The 20,801-nt window shown below is 36.8% G+C and overlaps 1 protein-coding gene and 1 long non-coding RNA gene across 3 annotated transcripts in view; one reads left to right on the top strand and one right to left on the bottom strand.

Moving 5' to 3' along the window:
* Window positions 1-20,801, top strand: part of GPR156 (G protein-coupled receptor 156) — a 120,089-nt gene that overhangs the window by 6,383 nt on the left and 92,905 nt on the right. The window contains exon 1 of one of the 2 annotated variants that reach the window (XM_074214596.1): window positions 1,535-1,712. The exons of the other annotated variant lie outside the window; for it this stretch is intronic. The gene's annotated coding sequence lies outside the window, so the exon portion shown is untranslated. Of the gene's footprint in view, window positions 1-1,534; window positions 1,713-20,801 lie in introns of those variants that run through there. 2 annotated transcript variants of the gene reach the window in all.
* The window catches only part of LOC141507175 (uncharacterized), a 54,268-nt gene continuing 46,377 nt past the window's right edge, over window positions 12,911-20,801 (bottom strand). The window contains exon 9 of the long non-coding RNA XR_012474096.1: window positions 12,911-13,689. This is a non-coding gene — a long non-coding RNA (uncharacterized LOC141507175). The remainder of the gene's footprint in view (window positions 13,690-20,801) is intronic.

Genomic DNA, 20,801 nt, shown 5'->3' with positions numbered 1-20,801 from the left:
CACATTTGCCCTAAATTATTGAGGTCTCCTAAAGAGAGACCTTTAGCGACTGGAACCCTACTTCTGTTATATTGAAGAAAAGAGAATTTTACAAATTCAGTCTTGAAACAGCAGCATACAACAAACCTCTTCATTTAGCACTTGCTTTGTTCACTGGTAGGTGATGGGGGTATAAGCTCAAAGCCTGAAAAAATACATTCTCTCAAGGAGTTTACATTCTAATTGGGGTTGGGTGGGAGTGGAACAATATCACTAAACTTATCTCAGCCTCTAAATCCCAAGTGAGCAAAGGGTATATAACTTTTTTTTTCCTAAAGAGAAAGATCATAAGACTATGAGAGTGAGGGAAGATCCTCTATGGAAGATTTTTGGAATCATGAAGACATGGCATCACAGGCATGTGAGTAAGAAAGGTATGGAAAAAGAAGGCCTGAATAGATTGCTATCAGCATTGGTAAAGAAAGTACCCAACTTAGATAAGATGATAGATACATAACTAATTGATTGCTTTATGGATCAACTCACCATCTCTGTAATTTCCTCATGCAAAGACTTCCTTCCCTGGTACCATTCCCCATTATGTTTTGCTTCTTATTAGAATATAAGCTTCTTGAGAGTAGGGACTGTCTCAGCATTTGTATTTTTTATCTCCAACACCTAATATGTTTGGCACAGAATAAGCACTTTAAGATTTCATTTATTTATTCATTTGCTAGCATATTTTCTTTCTGTCCCCATGCCAAATTCTCTTGATTTTGTGGACATTTGTTTCTCGTTGCTTTCCTAGCAATTTTTATTTTTCTTTGCTATGAGGTCATGAAGAAGACTCCACCTTCACAGACACCTTGATCCAGTTCATCTGATAGCATGGCTTATATATTGCCTGCACTCCACTTTTGTTTCTTTTCCATATAAGCAGGTCAGTTGTTTGCATAAAGAGAGAAGGCAGAGAACAGCAATCACTATGGAAGGGACCTCAGAGGCCTTCTCATTCATCTCTTTCAATTTATTCTCACATAATCATATGATCTTAGAATTACACATTGAGGACTTCTTTAATTTCACTCATCTGAGAGGATTTGAACCCAAATTCTATGATCCCAGAGCCAGATCCTCCCTTGTTTTAATCCTGAGTCAAGTTTTGCCAAGTTCATCCTGCAAGTTCTTAAGACTATCCTTTTCACTTTTTATATCATGTTCATCAAACCAACTATAGTCTGTGGATTATAATGAAACATAGATATAAAGTAAAGGTATCATGTGCTAGGGAGTGCCCATTAAAGAGCTATTCTAATGTCTCTTCATAGCATGGAGATGACCCTAGGTCCTTAAGTTATGAGAGTAAGGTAAAAACTCCAGCACATCCTACCAAAATGGAAGTCTTACAGCAGAGGAACTATGTGACTATCTCTAGAGAGAGTCATGAATGGTTTTTCTGCAGACAGACTCATCATCAGATGTTTGATCACTGGTAAATATTTTTTTACCTCAGTAACACATGAAATCCATCTGTACACAAGGTGAATGGTCACACCACTGGGAAGGAAGTATCCCAGTTGGAATTTGAACTTTGGCCTCCCTGATTCCAAAGCCAACGTTCTATTTACTCTGCCAAATTACTTTTCAGTCATCTAAAAGTGGTGTGCCTGCAGAGTTGGTGGGTTCCCCTGCTTTGTCAGGATTCAAGTAGGGATGGGTTGACCACTTATCAGGTATGTTTTAGGGAAGATTATTTTTGCATCATGGATTGGTCTAGAAGGCTCTTGTTGTCCCTTCCAACTGTGAACATCCACGATTCTTTCTTTAAGGGAATTCTTATTCAGAGACAGGTTGGATTAGACAGTTATTCAGAACCCAAACAATTCTGAGCTTCTGTAACTGTCATATATTGACATGTTTGAGGGGATTCTTCTTCAGATGTGTCACCACAGAGATTACCTTCCAATTCTGAAATTCTGGGTGGAGAAAAGTTTATCTGTGTTGTTCATTGTCATTTCAGTTCATTTCAATTAGACGAGTCTTTATTAAACTTCTCTCATTTTATAGAATTTTTAGCCTTAACAAAGCAAGTTACGCATTAGCAACCCCAGAAGGTAGGCATTGTACAAGAATTATTATCCCTATTTTCCAAAATGAGAAAAAGAAGTCTCAGAGCATGGGAAGGACTTATTTAAGATAACTTAGCTAGGAAATGGCTATTATGTGCACTGCAGCGGGATACAGTGATTTAAAAAAACCACCAAAAAAAAAAAAAAAGAAGCAGTTCTTGCCCTCAAGGAATGGGGAGCAGGTAAAATCATTCTAGCTCCCCTCTTTTCTCAATCAAGGAGGCCAAGGTTCAAATTCCAACTGATAGTCTAAAATGGAAAAAATGGAAATTCTTCCATTCTTGGAGCATTTTTCTTCCTATGCTCCTACTACTGACTTCTCTGGCTTCATTTAAATACCAACTGAAATCCCACTTTCTATAGAAAGTCTTCCTCAACCTATCTTGAATCCAGTGTCTTCTTCCCTCTGCCAATTATTATTTATTTTGTATGTAGCTTGCTTTTTCTATATTTGTTTGCAGGTTGTCTCCCCCATTAGATTGTAAGTTCCTTGAGAGCAGGGACTGTCTTTTGCTTTTTTTTTTTATATATCCCCAGATCTTAGGTCAGACCCTGGAACATAGTGAATATTTAATAGATGTTTATTGAGTGATTGATCAATCCCAAGAACAGAATATATCAAGTGAAGTTGATTAAGGATGGATGAAAAGAAATGAAGTCAATAATAATAATAAAGTTAATTTAAAAACCCTTAAGGAATAGGGTTAAATGATTATTTTGAGATACTCTTCCTCTGAATAAGGAGAGCAGGGACTACTGTATACTGCTACTTTAGTATATTGATCATTTTGAGAGATAATTAATAATAACTAGCATTGATATAGTGCTCCAACTTTTGCAAAGTACTTTACATATCTCACTACATTTTCACAACAAACCTGATGAAATAGAAGCCAATATTATTCCCATTTTATAGATGAGGAAATTGAGACTGAGTTAAGTGACTTGTCCAGGGGCACACATCTAGTAAGAGACTGAGGCAGGAATTCAAGGCTTTCTGACTCAAAATCTAATATTCCATCCACTATGTCATCTAATTATTTTCAGGCAATGGATTAAAAAGGGAGTCCTTTTATGGATTTTTCCTGGGCCCTCAGCATTCAAACTCAAGAGTCTAGATGGTAATTTGGGAAGAGACTTGAAGTGATCCATGGGGTTGAAGAAACCAATCACACACACACACACACACACACACACACACACACACACACACACACACCATACAGACAAAAGAACATTCCCTTGGGGGAATCTCAGAAGAGGGTATTAAAAATTTGGTTTGGGTTTAAAAATTGAAACGGAAGTCCATAAACAATGTATTCAAGAGTGAAAAGAATCTCTAGGTCTTTTGGGAACTATTATACTGTCTAAATTGTTTGGGACTGTTTCATTTTTTCCCCCTTGGTAATCCCCACCCCAAGCACAATATGAGGCAGCAGGTGTTTAACTGATGCTTGAGTCCTATAAATGACATATGACATCCTGTACAATTAAACTGATTGATTAGAAGTGATCAAATGTGCAAATCAACATTTCTCTTTTTGAAAAAGCTCTTTGAAAATTATTGTTTCATGGAAGAGGGAGGAGTTGTGGAAACACCTGGGTAGAAGAGGTCTTTCCTGATCCCCAGTTGTTTTCCTCTCTCCCATTCCCCAAATTACTTTGTATTTATTTCCTATTTATTTACCTGCATGTAGATGTTGCTTGCTTATAATAGAGGTCAAGGTCTGGTTTTGCCTGGCACATAGCAAACAATGTTTAAAAAAAGTAATTATTAAGCATCTATGTGCCAGGCACTGTGATAATTTCAAATATTAATTTAATTGATCATTTTTCTCCTTTTGTGGTTGAGGAAACTGAGGCATACATAGCTTAAGTGACTTGCACAAGGTCACACAGCTAATAAATGCCAACTTATTTGATCCTTACAACAACCCCTGGGGATTTGGTACTATTATTATCCTCATTTTACACCTGAAGAAACTGAGACAGACAGAAGTTAGACTTGCCCAGCTAGTATGTAAGATTAATTTGGAATTTGGGCCTTTCATGTCTCCAGACTTATTGTTCCATTCATCCTGTGGTTTGAGAAGATAGTCTAAAAGTGAGTCTTTTAGAAAAACTTAAAAATAAACATAGATGTTATTAAAAAGTGTGTGGGGGGGGAAGAATGGTTCCTAGTAATTTCAGATTTATTCATGATTCTACTTTGACTCATTGTCTAATCATGGGAAATATCTCCTTTTCTTTTCTGACCTCAGTTTCTCTGTTCACAAAATGTGCTTAATAAAATGATAGAACTAGGATATCCTGTGATGTACTTAGAGACAGTAAATATTATCTGGGTGAGATGTACCTTGGAGAACAATAACCTTTGCTATTCTCAGAAAATAAATCTAAAAGTTAAATGTACTATCTGTCCACTTGCCTCATTCTTTTCTGAAAGTGAGGTGCAGCAGGAGATCCACTTTTTGCTGAGAAGAGGGAAAAAAACTATTTGTTTTTCCTTAATGTAGAGTGATACAAACAGATTCAGTCCCAAGGTATGTTGAGGTTGGGCTGACCCATTTCACCTCAGAACTGCTGTCATGACAGGCAACAGAAGTTTTGAATTCCCAGTGACCTTGATGCTTTGGGTTGGATTTAACACAATGACTCTATATATGAGTTACAGACATACCCCTTTGGTATTACCAAAATATTATAATTATTCTACTTTCTCAAAAGAGCTCTCTTATGAGAACCTTGTAGTTGAGGAGGACTTACCAATGTATGAGAGATTTAGGCATTTTCTAAACTTTGTTTTTGTATTATAGATATATTATATTAGAGAACCATTCTAGACCACTGTTCCAAGAGCTGGGTGAGCCAATCATGATATGGTTTCATGTCAACTATTAGAATGGATCATTGATCATTGATATCTTATGAAACACGAGCAACTAGGTGGTACAGTAGATAAAGTGCTGGGCCTTAAGTCAGGAAGATATCTTGCAGGTCTTGGGTATTTACTAGCTGTGTGACCCTGAGCAAGTCATTTAATCCTGTCTGCCTCGGTTTCCTCATTTATAAAATGAGTTGAAGGAAATGGCAAACCACTCCAGTATCTTTGCCAAGAAAACCACAACTGAGGTCACAAAGAGTTGGAAATGATTCAACAACAACAGCAAATTTTCTTAGCATGATAAAGTCTAGATATCTTAGAAGCTTTCTAGACAAGATGCCTTTTTGCTATAATTTGAACTGTTATGTGGAAAGATATAGAATTGCCCATACTTAGTTAATTTAATCTTAACTTTAAATTGTTGAATTTTTTTTTTTTAGTTTTTGCAAGACAATGGGGTTAAGTGACTTGCCAAAGGTCACACAACTAGGTAATGATTAAGTGTCTGAGGCTGGATTTGAACTCAGGTCCTCCTGATCCAGGGCTGGTGTTCTATCCACTGTGCCACCTAGCTGCCCCCTAAATTGTTTAATTTTAATATTAAGTTGCTCTGGTCCTCAGTTTTCCTTATCTGTAAAATGGAAACCATAATACTTGTAACATCTACATCATAGGATGATTTTATGGCTCAAACAAGAGAAAGATTGCAAAGGGCTTTATCTCATTTGAATGTTGTAATGATGATGATGGTGTCACTGCTGAGGATGACAGCTATACTTCCATATCCTTCTGGCTGATGGGGATGAGGGTCAACCTAAAATAATAGAGGATTGACCTGGGGAGTTATGAAAACCTAGGTTCAAATCTGTCTCCAATTCATACTGGCCATGTGACATTGGGCCAGTAATTTAGCCTCTTGGGTGTCTCAAGAAACTCTCTTTTTAAAAATATTTTATTTTTATTTTTCCAACTACATGTCATAAAAGCCTTTCAACATTCATTCACCTGCAAATTCATAAGTTACACATTTTTTCACCACCCTCCCTTTCCACCCCTCCCACCCCCTAGTGGTGAATAATCCAGTAAAAATTGTACATGTATACCTATGTACAACATGCTCACATATTAGTCATTTTGTATATGAAGAATTAGGAACAAAGTAAAAGAAAGAAAACTCCATGGAATAGGAAGGAAAAAATGTAAGAGAAGTTTGTTTTATAAAAAAGTAAACAATAGTATTCGTTCAGATTCTGTGTTTTTTGTTATTGTTTTTTCCTTCTGGATGGGGATGGCGTTGTCCATAACAGGTCTTCCAGGATTGTCCTAGATCTCTGAGCAGCTGAGAAGATCTGTATCCATCATAGCTGATCACTTCACAATGTTGTTATTAATGTGTACAGTGTTCTCCCAGAAACTGTCTTACATTATAAGTTATGCAAAGCTGCTAGTCTATACCAGAGGAGGGAGTTTCTACATTAGGAATTTCTCAGAATTAGAATAGAGATTTAGTTTAGAGAGCTCCTAAATGAGGAAACTCCTTCCACCTATGCAGGTTGGCATCTTTCCTACAAGTTAAAATATTGATGAATTGCCTAAAACACTAAAGTTACATGACTTGCCCAATACATAAACTTGTATGACTTGCTCAAGGTCATGCAGCCAGGATGTGACAGAGGGAGGATTTCAGTATTTCCTTACTCCCATGAAATCACTGTTGTTGTTGTTCAGTCATTTCAATTATATCTGACTCTCTGTGGTTCCATTTTGGGTTTTTCTTGGCAAAAATAATGGAGTGATTTGTCATTTCCTCCTCCAGATGAGAAAACTGAGGTGAACAAGGTTAAATGACTTACCCAGGGTCACAAAACTAGTAAATGTCCAAGGTTTCATTTGAACTTAGGGCTTCCTAACTCCTGACTTCCTGCCTAAGATAGAAATAGTAGGTTCATATCCTTGGTTTACTACTTTGCATTTCTCCTTGGCCAAACCAGGACCTCAGGTTTCTCTTCTATAAAATTTATACACACACTTGTATATATGTATATGTGTAAATACGTATACTTGTATGTATATGTGTATATTTAAATGTATTATGTAGTGATACTATTACTAGGTCTTTATTCCCAAAAAAATAAAAGAAAAAAGAAAAAATTTCAAAATTTCATCTTGGTAGCACCTGAATCTTCTTCCAATTAGAGAGTCATCAGCCTATAAATGGTTTCCCAAAATAAATTAAAGGAGGGTCTATAGACATCATAGATAATCAGTCAATATTTGATGATCAAATATTTTTAGAGTACTAGAAAATGCAGAAATGTGCCACTTGTTACTGTCCTTTCTTCTCTGTCCCTTTCCCTCCTCCCTCTCCTTCTCTTCCCCACCTCCCTCTACCAACTACAGATTGACTCTAAACAGGCATAGAGAAATGTACCACAGACATGTTTAAGAATTTATGAGAATGGCTTAGAGTCAGGATCTAATTAAATATTTATTTGTTTCCATGATATTTATATGTTTCCAAGGGGGTATCAGTTTCAATCTCTCCATCTCTAGGTCTTTCTATGAGGCGCCTGTCATTGTAACACTAAGGATCTCCTACTGAGAGATGACCCAGCCAGACAGCTAGCCAACATTTATTGACTACCCACTGTGCCCCAGGCCCTTCTTTACAAGGAAAAAAGTACAAGTAATCATCAAAATATTTTGGTTCTGGTTAAGAAATATAGAGATTGATCAATGGAATAGATTGGGTAAGGAATAGACAGTAAGGAATAGAAAGAAGCAGGTGATCATAGTATTTGATAAATCCTAAGATCTCAGTTACTAGGATAAGAATTCACTATTCAACAAAAATTGCTGGGAAAACTGGAAAGCAATCTGGCAGAAACCAGGTATAGGCTACTGTCTCACTCTGTATATTAAAATAAGCTCCAAATGGTTATTTCTACTTAAAGGGCAACATCTTAAGCAAATTAGAGAAACAAGGGAGAAACAGAGAGGGAAAGAGTTCATAACCAAACAGGAGACAGTATCACAGAAGATAAAATGGACTTGATTACATAAAAATAAAAAGTTTTGTACTAACAAAATAAATGCAAAGAAAATTAGTAGAGTAGCTGTCAAATGAGAAAAAAATCTTTCAACAAACTTCTCTGATAAAGGTCTAAATAGGACACTAAATAGGAGACTAAATCAAGTTTATAAGAATGAGTCATTCTGGATACAGGATTTAGACATAAAAACAATATTATAGGGGCGGCTAGGTGGCGCAGTGGATAAAGCAGTGGCCCTGGAGTCAGGAGTACCTGGGTTCAAATCCGGTCTCAGACACTTAATAATGACCTAGCCATGTGGCCTTAGGCAAGACATTTAACCCCATTTGCCTTACCAAAAAAAAAAAAAAAAAAAACAATATTATAAGCAAACTAGAAGAGCAAGGAGTAGTATACCTGTCAGATCTATGGAAAGGGGAGCAGTTTATGACCAAGGAAGAGATAGAGACCATCATTAAAAACAAACTAGATAATTTGGACTACATTAAATTAAAAAGCTTTTGCATAGACAAAACCACTGTAACCAAAAATCAAAAGAAATGTAGTAAATTGAGAAACAATTTTTACAACTAGTTTTTCTGACAAAGGACTCATTTCTAAAATATGCAGAGAACTGAATCAAATTTTCAAAAAAACAAGCCATTCCCCAATTGACAAATGGTTAAAGGATATGCAAAGGCAATTTACAGATGAGGAAATCAAAGTGATCCATAGTCATATGAAAAATTGCACTAAATCACTACTTATTAGAGAATGCAAATTAAAACATCTCTGAGGTACCACCTCACACTTCTCAGACTGGCCAATATGACCAGAAAGGACAATGATCAATGTTGGAAGGGATGTGGGAAATCTGGTACACTAATGCATTATTGGTGGAGTTATGAACTCATCCAATCTTTCTGGAGAGCAATTTGGAATTATGCCCAAAGGGCAACAAAAATGTGCATACCTTTGATCCAGCAGTAACACTACTGTGTCTATACCCTGAAGAGATTATGAAAAAGGGTAAAAGCATCACTTGTACAAAAATATTCATAGCAGCCCTGTTTGTGGTGGCAAAGAATTGGAAATTAGGTGAATGTCCTTCAATTGGGGAATGGCTTAACAAACTGTGGTATATGCATGTGATGGAACACTACTGTTCTATTAGAAACCAGAAGGGATGGGAATTCAAGGAAATATGGAAGGATTTGCATGAACTTAGGCTGAGCAAGATGAGCAGAACCAGAACATTGTACACCCTAAGAGCAACATGGGGGTGATCATCATCCTTGATGGACTTGTTCATTCCATCAGTGCAACTGATTAATTAGGGACAATTGTGGGATATCTGTGATGGAGAATACCATCTGTATCCAGAGAAAGAATTGTGGAGTTTGAACAAAGACTAAAGACTACTACCTTCAATGTAGGAAAAAAAATGGTTATCTTATTATGTAATTTTGCTATCTCTTTTACTTTATTTTTCTTACTTAAGGATATGATTTCTCTCTCATCACATTCAACTTAGATCAATGCATACCATGGAAACAATGTAAAGACTAACAGACTACCTTCTGTGGGGGGGAGAGCAAGAATAGAGGTAAATTTGTAAAACAAAATAAATAAAATCTTTCATTAAAAAAAGAATGAATCATTCTACAATCAGCAAATAAGTAACAGATATAAACAGGCATTTTTCAGAGAAAGAAATCTAAGCTATAAATAACCATATTAATAATGTTCTAAATTACTAACAGAGAATTGTAAATTAAAACATCTCTGAGGCTTCTTTATCTCATGCTTCTCAAATTAGCAAAGTTTGCAAAAAAAGGGAAATTACAAATGCTGGAGGGGATTTGGTAAAACAGGTACTTTAATATATTGTTGGGGGAGCTTTGATCTGGTCATTTTGGAAAGTGATTTGAAACTATGTCCTAAAAAACAATTTCTCTCTCTCTCTCTCTCTCTCTCTCTCTCTCTCTCTCTCTCTCTCTCTCTCTCTCTCTCTCTCTCTCTCTCTCTCCCTCTCTCCCTCCCTCCCTCCCTCCCTCCCTCCCCCCCCAGGTCCATTTTCCCAAAGAGAACAAGGAAAAATACCCATAAATCCAAAAATATTTATATCAGTCCTTTTTGTGTTGTCAAAGAATTGGAACTTGAGGGGATGACAATAAATTGAGAAATGACTGAACAGATTATGATAAATGAATGTGATGAATTATTGTTGTATATTATACTATAGGCAATGATTAATTGGGATAGTTTTGGAGAAACCTGGGAAGACATATTAACAGATGAGAGTAAAGTGAGCAGAACCAGAAGAACAATTTATATAATAACAGCAATTTTGTAATGACAATTGACTTGGAAAATCTTAAGTCTACTGATGAATGGAATGTCCAACCAAAATTCCAGAGTATTCATGATTAGTATGCTACCCACCTCTAGATATAGACATAACGGACTCAACATACACTAAGAACTTTTTTAATAATGTTGACAAATTGAGAATTTATTTTGTTCAAAGGATTTTGTTTGTTTTGTTTTCTCAATGAATACAAGAAAGGTGGGAAAGAGGGAAAGCAGGCTTTCATTGATAGGAAAAAAACCACAAGGCAAGGGGTCACTGGGAAAAGAGGAAATCAAAAACACAGAAGATAAAGTTCCCTGCATCCAGGACTCTTACAATACCCAACTGGGGTAATAGAGACTAAACTGATGAAAATTACTTAAAATCCTAACCAGGAATGAACTTAGCATTAATATACAGCACATAGAATTTAAATACTATACAGAATACTGGACTGGCTAATAGGCCTGTTAGTATTAGATGAACTTGGAGTCCTACAGATCTAGGTCTATGGTTTATGCTTTTACCTACCCATGTGACCTTGGACAAGTCACCTCTCCTATACTGGTCTCAGTTTCATTATCTCTAACATGAAGGAGTTGATATTGTTTGTAAGTTCTTAACCTGGGATCCAGAAACTTGTTTTATATTTTTAATAAAATAGGTTGATAACTGTATTTCATTAGAATTGATTTCCTTTGTAATTCTACTTATTTTATTTTTTGCATTTAAAAACATAATACTGAGGAGTCCATGGGCTTCAGCAGACTGCCAAAAAAGGTTCATGACCCATAAAAGAGTAAGAATTCCTACTTTAGGTAACCACAAAGATCTCTTACAATTCTAAATTCTAGGAAGCCAAAAGAACACAGTAAATAATCTTTCCAGGATCTTCAAGTTGTAATATCTGTTATATTTCTCTGTGTGACACTGGGAATTGGCTCCAAGTTTCAATATTTATTGAAGATCTCTCCATGAAGTGTTCTTGTGATATTATCTATGGATATATGCAGAAGAAGAAGGTATTGTATCTCTCCTCGTGGAGTTTACAGTCTAGTAACTGTTGCTGACAATGTACCTCACCTAAATGACTACAAATTTTGCTCAAAGGATTTTATGTCTTGTTTTCTTGATGGATGGGAGAAAGGTGGAAATGAGAGAAGGCAGACTTTCATTAATAGGAAAAAATTCAAGGCAAGGGGTCATTGGAAAAAGAGGAAATGTTCCCTGGCCCAAAACTCTTACAATACCCAATTGGGAAGATATTTTAAATCTTAGAATATTAAATGACTTGCCTAAGTATTCCACAGCTGGTAAGGTGGCACAACTCCAAATTCAGTGCTTTTTCTACTACATGGCTTATTTTAAGTCTACGTCCAATATCTGTACACATTTCTTATTTGACTACTACAATTTCATCCTTATATCCCTAGCATGTGGCACAGAGCCTTAGTGGATTCTAGGGAGTGTATCATGGAACCACAATGCAGTTCTGCACTTCATAATGGCATAGACATGAAGCCAGTATTTATAATAACAATAGCTAGCATTTATACAATTTATTACCTATATCATCTCTTTTGATTCTCACAACTCTATGAGGTAGGTGCTACTTATTCCCATTTTACATATTAGGAAACTGAGGCAGAGTAAAGTTAAATGACTTGCCCACTGGTCAGACAACTAGTAAATATCTTTGACAGGATTTGAATTCTTGTCTTCCTTACTCAAACTTCAATGCTCTGGTGACCAGAGCATTGAGCTTCTACCTGCTTGTCTCTGCTGATGGATCATTTCATTCTATACAATTCCTCATGATTCCATTTGGGGTTTTCTTGGCAAAGATACCACTTCTTTCTCCAACTCATTTGACAGATGAGGAAACTGTAGCAAACAGGGTCACACAGTAAGTAAGGATCTGAGGCCAGATTTTAGCTTCTTCCTGAAGCCAGACCCTGCTCTATTCAACGTGCCACCTATGCATCTACCTTGTTGGCTCAAAAATCAAGACAGTAACTCAGGTCTTTCTAATCAGGAACCACTTCTAAGTACTAGACTGCAAGGCCACTCCCCTTGAACATAATGTGGGATCTATGGATATAGATGAATACAATGGAATTTCTTTCTAGTTAATCTCCATGTGCTTATAGTTGGTGGCAAACAAAGGGAAAAAACTCACAACTTAGTAAATGTCATTTCTCCAAAATAATTAACTGTCCATCTTGCAGATTATTCTTAGATAGGACACCAATCATTTCAATCAAAGAATTATTAGTGACTAGCAGTATGATCTTACAGCCTGAGTAAAATATAGATTTTGCAGAATTATTAATTTAATGGACACCTCATTCTGTGAGAAAGACTTTCAAGTAAGGGCTAAGTGACAGCAGAGAATATGGTCTCTTCTTTCAAGCAGAAATATTCTCCTCTCTATGCATAGTCACAGAAGACAGGTGTGCTTGGGAGACAAACACTTCCCTTTTTATGGATGATGATTTAGCTTTTGGTTCGCAACCATATAACTTCTTTAGAAAAGACTTGGAGTTCTGCCCTTTATTTGACTGTTTTACATTAGTTCCTTTTGGGGAAGGGTCAAGCTTGATTTCCCTCTACCCACCCCCATCAGATCAAAGGAGCAGCAACCTAAGAACCACATATCTCCCACTGAGCTTCAGAGACTGAAATTCCCATTGCCAATTAAAAGATCCCTCCCCAACAGCTCTCCCTGTGGCCCTCTTCTAAAACGAGTTACTTCTCTCTTTCTCTTTCTTTTTCCCTTTTTCTCTTTTCTCTCCCATTTCCCACTCCAGGAGTCTTCTACACATTCAGAATCAGGCAGGGCAGTGAGAATTCTTCAATGCCAAGTGTGGATTAGATCAGCTCTGTGGGGTAGAAGGTCTAAAATATCTGGACTCCATTGTGTGTGTACCTCTTGTTTTTGCTTGACCAAACTGTTTTAGTTCCATTTTGCTCATTTATTTCATGCTGTGGAATTATACATGGTCTATAGCTGTGGCAGCAGTATCTTGGGGTTTTGGTGGGGGAGGGCAGTAGGCTTAGAGAATAGATTCCAACTTTTGATTCAAAGCCTTACTTTCAGATTCTGTATCCCGTAAGTATTTGTCATGCTCCTGGTTAAACTGAGAGACTACCAACAAAAATATGTCCTTTAGTTTCTATCTGAGTTTTCTTTTTGATTTTCTCCTTTTTAAGAGACAACTTGGGGTGAGAGGAAGGTGGTGATCAGGGAATCTGGAGACCATTAGAAAACTGTAAATCCTTCCCATTTCTCAGGTCCTGCTGAGTACTCATCTGTAAAATATGTAAATTATATTACATTAGAGATTTTTTTAACCCTTCTTGTGTCATAAATCCTTTTGACAGTCTGGCAAGGTCTATGTCCCCTTCTCAGAAAAATATTTTTAAATTCATTCAATAAAATACACAAGATATGGTATGAATACTTGTTTGTGAATCAGAAGCCCCAAGTTCTAATTACTGATTCTGAAACTTACTACTTATGTGACTTGGAAAAATCACTTAATCTCTCTAGGGCTCAGTTTTCTCATTTATAAAACAAAGGGGTTGAGGTGGAATAATATGTAAAGTACCGTCTCTCTTTAAATCTGCTATTTCATGAGACTAAAGTTTTAAGAAAAGGGACAAGTGACTAGATTAACTGTGTTCATGTATGTATATAGTTAGAGGTGCAATGATCATGAGACTTAAGAATCTATCCAGAGCAAATCTCATGTTTGTGTGTATGTATAATATAAACATACATACCTATTATCTCTAGGGTTCAGGTTCTAGGTGACACAATGGATAGAGAGCTGAGTCTGAAATCAGCAAGACTCATATCCCTGAGTTCAAATCTGACCTGAGACAATTAACTATCTGTGTGACCCTGGGCAAGTCCCTTAACTCTGTTTCCCCCTCTGGGAAATGAACTGGAGAAGGAAATGGTAAATCACTCCCAGGAGCTATCAAGAAAATCTCAAGTGGAGTTTGGATGATGATTTAGCCTTTGATTCACAACTTCACACCTTCTTTACAATTTCAATGAAATACAGCCTTCTCAAAATTATTGGTTTAGCAGACACCTCATCCTTAATAAGCAAGGCTATAAGTAATATCAAGAATCCAGCTTCTCTTCTCTAAAGCAAAAACTTTCTCCTCCTCTTCCAAGGCTCTCTTTGCAGAAGACAGGCATTGGACACAACAGGGAGATATTTATTCATTGTATATTAAGTATTATATGCTTTATATGTATATATAATAATTGTATACTTTATGTGTATACAGTAATATGGACATGTTATAATATGCTGTAATGATATAGATATTTACAAATATATTTGTATGTGAATATATTTTATAAACAAGCAACTTTCTTTTTAATATTAAATAATTTTTTATTTTAGTTTTTCAACATACATCCATTTGCAAATTCATGTTACACATTTTCCCCTCCTCCCCCTCTCCCTTTAGCAATGAACAGTCTGGTAAAAGTTGTACATGTACATTTGTGTTTAATGTATTTACATGTTAGTCATTTAGTATAAGAGGAATTAAATTAAGGGGAAAGAAAGAAAAGTATGAGCTTGGAAAGAAAAATATAAGGAAGTTTAAAAAAAGTAAACATAGTATACATTTAGATTCTGTGGCATTATTTTCTTTGGATGTGGGTATTGTCTCTCAGGGTTATCCTTGATCCCTGAACTGCTGAGACTAGACACATCCATCATAGCTGATCAACTCACAATGTTATATAAACAAATAACTTCCACAAAACCTCAGTGTTAAAGGATGCTTTCCATGACTTAGTCTTCTCATTTTTCAGTCTTCTTTTTCCTCTCTTCCCTTCATTTCCTCTTCTATCTAGTATGGCCTCCTCAGACCCACTCTCCTGATTCTGGGCCACTTTCCTAGCTGGCCTCCATGCTTGGAATGTGCTTCTTCCTTGTCACCATCATTTGGCTTCACCAGTTTCTCTGGCTTCCTTCAAGTCTCGGTTAAAATACTCCCTTCTGCAAGGAATCGTTCCTGGTCCTCCTTAATCTTTGGACCTTCCCTCTGAGATTATCTCCAATTTTTCCAGTGGATATCTTGTTTGTCCATGATGGTTTGCTTTTTATTTCCTCCATTAGGTGGTGAGTTCCTTGTTGTATTTATCATAGTATCTGACACTTAGTAACTAAGTAAATACTTGTTGTCTTGACTTTAGTCATTCTCTTATTAAGATCTAAATCTTCCCTAAGAGTCTCCTTATGAGTGGGGTGTAGCATAAAGCATTGGACCTGAAGTCAGGAAGGCCTGGTTTCCAATCCTATTTAGGACACAGGCATTTAGGACACAGGGTATGACCTTGAGCAAGTCGTGATCTTTTTAGAGTCTCAGTTTCTTCATCTTTAAAATGAGGGAGGTTGACTAGTAGGTCTCAAAGGTTCCTGCCGGTTCTACATCTATGAGCCTAGGGGTGGAGCTCCCATCCAGGAGAGAACTCTGTCATAACTAACAATGTAGGGAGCTGGAGGTTGCTTTGATGAAATCTAGTATTTTAGCTCTTCTTGAGAACTCATATTTGTAAATTCCTTGTACAGGAAATCTTTTCCAGTCCCTCTTAATGCCAGTGCCTTTCCTCTCTTAATTATTTCCTATTTATCTTGCATATAGTTTGCTTTGTATAGATTTGTTTGCATGTCTCCTTCAATAGATTGTAAGCTTCTTGCGGGCAGAGACTGTCTTCTGCCTCTTTTTATATACATTTGTATTTGTGTATTTGTTTAGTATTTCAGTCATATCCATTACAGAACATTATCACATCAGATTCTTACAATGACTCTATAGGATAAGCAAGACTGGGGTTCATAGAATCATATATTCAAAACTGTAAGGGATTTCTGAGAAAGCCTAGTCCAATCCTCACATATTACAAATGGGGCAACTGAGCCCCTGAAAGAAAAAGAGAGAAGTAGTGCAACTTGCTCAAGGTCACACAGGTAATAAAGTGGCAGAGCCAGAATGGAAACCCAACTTCTCTGATTCCCAGTCCATTGGAATATCTTGCCCAGGGTCACATGGTTTATAAGTGTCTGAGGCTGGTTTTGAACTCTTGTCATCCTTACTCCAGGTCTAGCATTCTTTCTTGTTGTTCAGTCATTTCAATCACATCCAACTTTTCATGATCCCATTTGGAGTTTTCTTGGCAAAGATACTGGAATGATTGACCATTTCCTTCTCTAGGTCATTTTACATATGAGGGAAACCGAGGCAAACATGGTTAAGTGATTTGCCCAGGGTCAAAAACCTAGTAAGTATCTGAAACCAGGGAGATGAGACTTTCTGAATCTAGGCCTAGTAACCCAACTGCTCCATCTGGCAATCTACTAAGTAGACACTTAATAAATGTTGATTGATTATTATTATGCCTGAATCCACAATAGATTGTCCCTAGGAAATAGAAAATTAAGGGGGTGAAACTGAGGAAATTCTGTTTTATAAGAGCTTTGGTATTAAAAAAATAACATTTAATAAAGCAGAGAGTTTGAGTCTGTGACTTTGAACTGTCTTCTATCCCTTGGCCTAGCAGCTAATGGAATCAAAGAAGATAACAGAATCAAATTCTGATTAACCAACTTTTAGGAAGAAATGTTAATCATAAGATCATCAGTTTGTGTGTGTGTGTGTGTGTGTGTGTGTGTGTGTGTGTGTGTGCGTGTGTGTGTGTGTGTAGGCTTGGTTAACAATAAAATGTATTTGATTTTTATGTTCATTTTTTCAAATTATTGAATTTTTTAAAATGAACCTTTTATTTCTACTCCTTTTTTCTTCACTAATGGAACAAATAACAATCCAAAGAAAGCATAATTTACAATGTTTTGCACAGTTTAGAGATTTTACCAACTCCTATCAGATTGAACCATTTTTTTAAACAAAAATAGGTGTCAAAGTAGATAAGAATGCTGCATCTGAAGTCAAGAAGACTTGAGTTCAAACTCCACCTCAGATACTTATAAATTTCTTTTATCCTCAATTTCCTCATCTGGGATAATAATAGTGCCTGCCTCCCAGAATTCTTGTGAGGATAAAAATAAGATAAAATATGCAAAATATTTTGTAACACTTAATGCACTATATGAGTACTAGCTATTATCATCATTATTATTAGTATTGCTATTATGCAGTAATTATATGTAATGTAATATGCAGGTTACCAAGACTGATGACCCAAGACACTACAGAACATAGCAAATAATGCTGAAGAGAATAATAAGATATGTCTATCTCAGAGTCTTTATTATAGTGTTTAGAGAGCTGGTCTTTGCCGCTAAGGCAAATTACTTAACCTCTCAGTATAGGCAAGTCTCTAATTTTGAATAGAAGATACTGACCTGCATTGGTAAAGAAAGGTTCTTAATGAAATCAAAAATTTTGTCCCTATCTAGATTTTATTTCCTTTACATCTTATCATCTTGTTCAAGAGGTAGCATGGCATGGTTGTCCTTCATTCTCTAAGAGGATCAAAAATGACATCACTATGTTAAGGATCAAGTTGCAATACTGTGGCTGATCTGACCAAAAATGAGGTTGGAATGTTCTGTCACATATTGGACACAAATAGAGCACATGAACATTTGGAGTGGATTCTCTAAATTTGCTTATCTTGAGTTCCTTTTGAGAAAGGAGTTCATAGTACAAAAAAAAAAGGTTAAGAATCCCTTTATATGTTCCATGGTCCCCTTTAGTAGTCTTTTTTCATAATCATATTTTAAATGCATAAAATAAAATTCATAGAATTACAAATGCAACCAATTAGGTTTCTTTGGGGGGGGGTAAGGCAATGAGGTTATGTGACTTATCCAAGGTCACACAGCTAGCAAGTATCAAATGTCTGAGGTGGAATTTGAACTGAGGTTCTCCTGGCTTAAAGACTGTGTGCTACCTAACTGCCCCTAGGCAAACAATTATGTTGAAATAAAAATGTAATTTTTTATTCCATTCAAATTCACAGACTTCCCATGGACCTTGAGATCAAAAACCTTTATCCCAGGATCCGGAAGATCTGGGTACAAGCCCTGCTTAGGATACACTTAGGCTGGGTTACTGTGGGTAATTTCTCAGTTCCCCAAAATACTTTCTGACACTCCAAAGGAGTTTCTCATGTGCATCTCTGGAAGTCCATATACCAATGAAATCACAGGTTTGGGTCACCCTCATTTCCCCCAGGGGGAAAATATGCTTTCTTTATATTATACTTTAGGATGTAAGTTTAGTGTCCAAATAACAATTTAAGCTAGTCTGATGAAGTTTCTTTTTCCTTCTTGTTGAAAATAATGTTTTTGTCCTTCATTTTTTAAGAAAACCATGACATCAGGGAGATGATACCATGATAACCATGTGAATTGGATTAAGTGAGGGGGATGCTGTGCTACATCACCAGACTCATTTTCTCCAAAACCAAGTGGGTCCAGTGGCCAGATATGAATCAGGACAATTAGAGATAGCCCTGTATGTGAGGCTATCAGGGTTAAGTGACATGCCCAAGGTCACATAGCTAGTAAGTGATTTGTCAGGGTCCCACCTCTAAGAAGTGACTGAGGCTGGCTGTAAGTTTGGGGTCACCTCCACTCCAGGTCCAGCAGTCTTTCCACTTTTCTACCTATTCCAATGAGTGCTCTAGGTTGTACAGCAACAGAATACAATAGTTTAGAGAAACCCAGTGTTTAACCGAAACAGGGATTTAGAGACACAGTATGAAACCCTCATGAAAAAAAATATGCTGAGGAAACCTTAAGGAAGGAATCTCTTATTTTGGGGAGGGGGTGGCAAAAATACCAGGACATTTTTTTTATAAGTAAGTCATTCTAAGGATTTCTACTCCTTGCCTTAGTTGATGATTAGAAACCCCCTAGGAGCAACAAAAACAGTTGCTGGCCTAACTTGAATTTGAGAAGCTCAAGTAGCCCACTGATCTTACTTCCTGTGGCATCCCACATTTCCTTTGGAGATCTCTTCTCAGAGCTTGCCTGGGCTCTCCCCTGCTTGGCTGGCAAGGTATGGTTCCTAGGATTCATTCATTCATTCAGCTCATTCTGTTTGCCTTGATAGGGCTGGGTTCCCAGACCTACCCTTCAAGATCAGTTGTTCAGAATCAATCTCTCAGCCTCCACTGACCATCTCTCTTCTTAGACTTGTTATTGCCTGAAGCTGAATTCGTGATAGTGTGTTATTTATTTCTCGGATGCAAAGAAAGTAGAGCATAGCCTGTACAAATTTTAATTAAACAAGGGCAGCCAAGTGGAATTCATTCTTGGCTTTTGGTAGTTTTCAAATGAGAATTTTATTGCATATTAATGAGCACTAATTGCCATTTGTAACTGGCATTTATGGAAATTACACATGTGTGATTTGCATAATAGAACATGAATCTAATTCTGAGATGTTTGTGGAGGGGGGGGGTGGAGATGGTGATGTGTTTGTGCTTTTTCCAAAGTCCTAGCACAGCAGTGCTCAAATTTTTAGACTTAGGACCCCTTTACACACTTAAAAATGATTGAGTACCATCATTAACATCCTCATAAGGTAATTATGAAAATAGTTTTGACCTGTTGACTACCATGTTCCCCTGAACCATTCCTTGAACCACTGCCCTAGTCATTGAAAGTACTAGCAAAAAGTAACAGATCTCTGAGATCTGTCCACCAGACAGCTTTTTTGCAGAGCAGTGATTCATGGCTTGGTGCATATGATCTTGCTCAAACAAATCTGAACCTTGTGGAGGAGGGAGACAGCAGAACATGTTACTGCAGGTCTGTGAAAGCAGGAGATGTCCCTGTAGTCACTGTCCTGTAGCCAGCCCTCAGTCAGCCCTTTGAGTCCAAAGGTGATGTCTTGACTTGCAAGTGATTTGGATTTAGGTGAGGCAGAGCTGTGCAAAGTCATCAGCTTCACTCCTTCCCTCAGGTATTCAATGGCAAGACATAGGTTAGGATGAAGGGCAATGGTTCCAGATGCAGTGGGAGACCCCGGTCTTTTAAGTTAAAATCCTTCCCAGTTCTCAGTTTTTCTGTGGCAACACCCATTCAGATGTTGTAAGCTAGTTAAGAAATGAAGCAATATATTGCCTAGTTTGACTCCACAAAAGAGTCAGTCTGAGAGAGGAAAACCCTCAGAATTTCTGTCCAGAAGGGAAACAATTGCTATTTATCTTCAAAATTCAAACAATGTCCATCTATCATTAGATTTAGATTCAAAGAACCCTGGTTCAAATCTCCAATTTTGCCTTGCATTCTTTTCCTGACTTAGGACTTCTCTGAAACTTTGTTTTTGTTTTGTTCTTATCTTTAAAAAGAGGGAGACAGAGTAGATGACCTTTAAGGTTACTTTTAATTTTCAATTTATGATCCTATGATTTTTAAAAA

The sequence above is a fragment of the Macrotis lagotis genome, chromosome 1 (genome assembly GCF_037893015.1).
Source record: "Macrotis lagotis isolate mMagLag1 chromosome 1, bilby.v1.9.chrom.fasta, whole genome shotgun sequence".
Taxonomy (NCBI): domain Eukaryota; kingdom Metazoa; phylum Chordata; class Mammalia; order Peramelemorphia; family Peramelidae; genus Macrotis; species Macrotis lagotis.
The sequence above is the reverse complement of the archived record's forward strand: the minus strand, read 5'-3'. Positions and strand labels throughout refer to the sequence as shown.